The following is a 3221-nucleotide window of genomic DNA, read 5'->3' as shown; positions in this document are numbered from 1 at the left end:
GTTCTTGATGTCCTGGCATTTGATGGAGAATGTGGGCATGCTAACTGCCTGTGAAACCTCCTGTGAAGGAGTTGACTAGCTGTAGTTGTAGTTGGTTTCTGGTATTTGTGCTCGATTCATATGAAAAAGAGGGTACCTGGTTTCAGATTAGGATCCATCCCCTCTGAGAGTATGCACTCTGTGTGCTGCTGCACTCGCAAGAGGTATGGAAGTTGTGCTGTGATCTGCAGTAGCTTATCTAGTGGGACTTCACCTTCAGGCACTTTGTGTTTGGGCTCAGCCTTCTGAAACACTGTAGACTGAGAGCAGCAGTTGCCCACCACTGTTTTTAACAAGCAGGTTCTCCTCCTTGAGGTGCAATCTCCTTGCCACAATGCATTCAGTCACCTCCTGTGTCTGTTCCAAGATGTTCCCTTTTCCTCTTGTACTGCTGTGTGTGTAATCTTCTGGAAAGAAAAAGCAAACTTTGCAGCTGCTTTGCCCTGACAGCTCAGGTATTTAGGAGAGAGGAAAGGATTCATTTTCCTGGCACTCTGGGCAGTTTTCTAATATACAGCTACTGGTGAAGGGTGCAAGTCCTGGTGCTGTGAACCTTCCTCCTCTTAAGTTGGGGATGGGAAGGGACCAAGGCCTTTTCAGCTTCAGATACTGCAATGTTGCCAGCAGCCCTAGCAAGAAAACCTGAGAGCTGCTTCCACTCTAAAACAGATGGAGAAGAGGCCAAGCCCAGTGAAGGCAACAGGGAAAAGAGGAGCCTTGTAAAGAATAGCGAGTCATTGTTCAGAAATGTATTGAAAGTCGAACCAAAAACTGGGGTCTAGGGAGAGGTGGCACCCAGTCTTTTACTGCAGTTTCTGTTGAGCTTTTTTTAAGCTGAGAGGGCTAGCACAGGGTAGCAAATAGCACCAGGTCTAACTGGGCCTGTGTGTCTTCATGTTGGAGGATGGATATTCAGGAACCAGGACACAGAGAAAGATAATGGATCTGAAAGGAACAGCTAATGGAGGGAGAGTGAGCTTGGAGCATCTTAGTCTGGGCATAAAACATGATGAGGAAGAGGCTGGAGATGTGGCCATGGGAAGAGACAAAAGGCAGCGCAGCACATGTCCCCAGTCAGCGGCAACCTTGGCTGGCCTTGTATGAGGAAGGGCAGGTGGGCAGGGGAATTTTTCTCACGGGTGATTAAGTGCGTTTTTCTGCCTGATTTCAGGTGAACTGAGGGGTTCCAACCTGACACTCAGCATTTTGCTTTCAGCAGGGGAGTTGGTGGGGACGAGGGGTAAGAAATCTGCTGTGTCCTGTGGCCGTTCACTGGGAAGATACCAGGGAGCCAGGCAGCATGTCAGCTAGCAGGGCTGAGGAGACTTCCATCTCTGCAGCATCAGGCATTGCTGGAGAGGCGAAAGCTGCTGCGTTGTTGTGTGAACATAGATCATCCACAAGAAGCTAGGTGGTTACAGATTCATTTCGCGTGGGTCCAGATCCTGCTTTTCAGTGGCAGGCTGAGGCATACTTAAGATTTGTGCGTCTGGCAATAAAATGCCATGGTTCCTGGGAAGTTTGAGGAACACGTCTGGATGAGGACATGCACATTTACAACAGCTGCTGCTCCCAAGGGGTGTTTGTGCAATCTAGGCATGCATGTATGTGTGTCTTACGTGTGAAACTACAGGCTTCATTCTGCTGCAGCGTGACCCTAATCCCATCCTCTCTGCAGGTTTTGGTAACGGCGGGGAGCACTTGGCCATGTATTTCTTGAGGAGGATAATCTCCTTTATAAAACTAGATTGCAGATGACTTCTATCCTTTTGAATATCCCTGTGCTGCTGGTGTTGTCAAAAGTGATTCCCTGTATAAAATCACGCAGTCTGAAAAAGAGGAGGGACTGTCGCCTGGCAGAGCGAGTTACTGGGCGTTGCGGGTGCTAAAAGGAAATGTCTTTAAGAGAAACAGTTAAAAACCACCCTCCATGGGGGCTTTTCCTGCTGCCTCCCTGAAACTACAGATAAACGTTGCTGTGCCTGCAGCAGAGCCGGGGGCTCTCTTGCCGGCTCTTTGCTCTCTCCGGGGCTCGGAGCACCGTCGGGCGAAGGCAGCGGGTTGTCCCGCGGCCTCCAGGGTCCTGAGTCGTTGATCGAGGCCAGCTTTTACTTCTTGAATGAATTCTTCTGTTCGCTGTCACAGCTTAAAGACTTCTTTCATAGGAGGTGTGCTTTATTTTTTGATGCCTTGTTCTTAGCTCCTCCTTTACAAGCTAAATTATTGAAATGAGGAGGGAAGAGCGAGATCAGGTGATCCGTTTTGTGCTGGAAGCAGTCTCCTGCCGTGAAAAACCCGCCGAGAAGGCAGGAGGGGCAGCAGTTCAGCTAGGCCGTTCTCTCTCCTAGAAAGGAGCAAGTCCTGTCCCGAGGAGTCAACTGCTGCAGCCGCGCCGGTGGGAAGGTGTCCATCAGCCCGGGGAGAGAGGGCGTTCTGGGTTCGTTCCCCGCTCTCGTTTCTAATGTGGGCAGATGCTCGTCATAGGAAGCCCGAAGCCCCAGCGGTGCTGCAGCGCCGGACCGAATTGCTGGCCTGTGTACGAGAGTAGTTAAGAGAAGTCAAGGCTGAGGTTTCATCCAGGAGCGTCTCCCGCTGGCCCACAGGGGCTCCTTCCAGGTTTCCTGCTGAAGCCGCGTCCGTCCAGCGGCGGCAGCCGCTTGCCGCGGAAACGCGGCGCTGGAGCTCCTGGCCGTGGCGTTGCCCGGGAGGAAAATGAGGAGTCTCCCCTTCTTGTCCCGAGGGCAGCGGCTGTCCGGGCGCCGCCGAGGCGCTGCTGCCGTTTCTCCAAAGGGAGCTGCGTCGTAGCGGGGAAGTTCCCGGGGAGCCGTGGCTCTGCCCCGTCACCGTTCCCGGCTTTGCCCCGCCAGGCAGGAGCGGCAGCGGCGCTGCCAAGGGAGCGCCCGGCTCGGGGCACCCGCAGTGCCCACCAGGCACTTTTTGGAGCAGTCACGACACCGAATTGGGGTAACGGGAGTCCTGGGGCGACGCAAGCGAAGGCGGCGTTTGCCGGCCCATCCGCCCGCACCCTTCCCTGCGGCGTGGGACACCCCTGCTTCTAACGCAGCGAATAACCTCTCAAAGCTGCGCTCGATGCCCCTTCTCACTGTCTGGAGGAGGGTTATAAAGGCTGTATGTGACCACCTGCACGTGGAAAAAATACCCGTAAGGGTTGAAAACGCTGC

The sequence above is a fragment of the Apteryx mantelli genome, chromosome 14, assembly GCF_036417845.1.
Source record: "Apteryx mantelli isolate bAptMan1 chromosome 14, bAptMan1.hap1, whole genome shotgun sequence".
In the NCBI taxonomy this organism is placed as follows: domain Eukaryota; kingdom Metazoa; phylum Chordata; class Aves; order Apterygiformes; family Apterygidae; genus Apteryx; species Apteryx mantelli.
Note: the sequence above shows the minus strand (reverse complement) of the source record.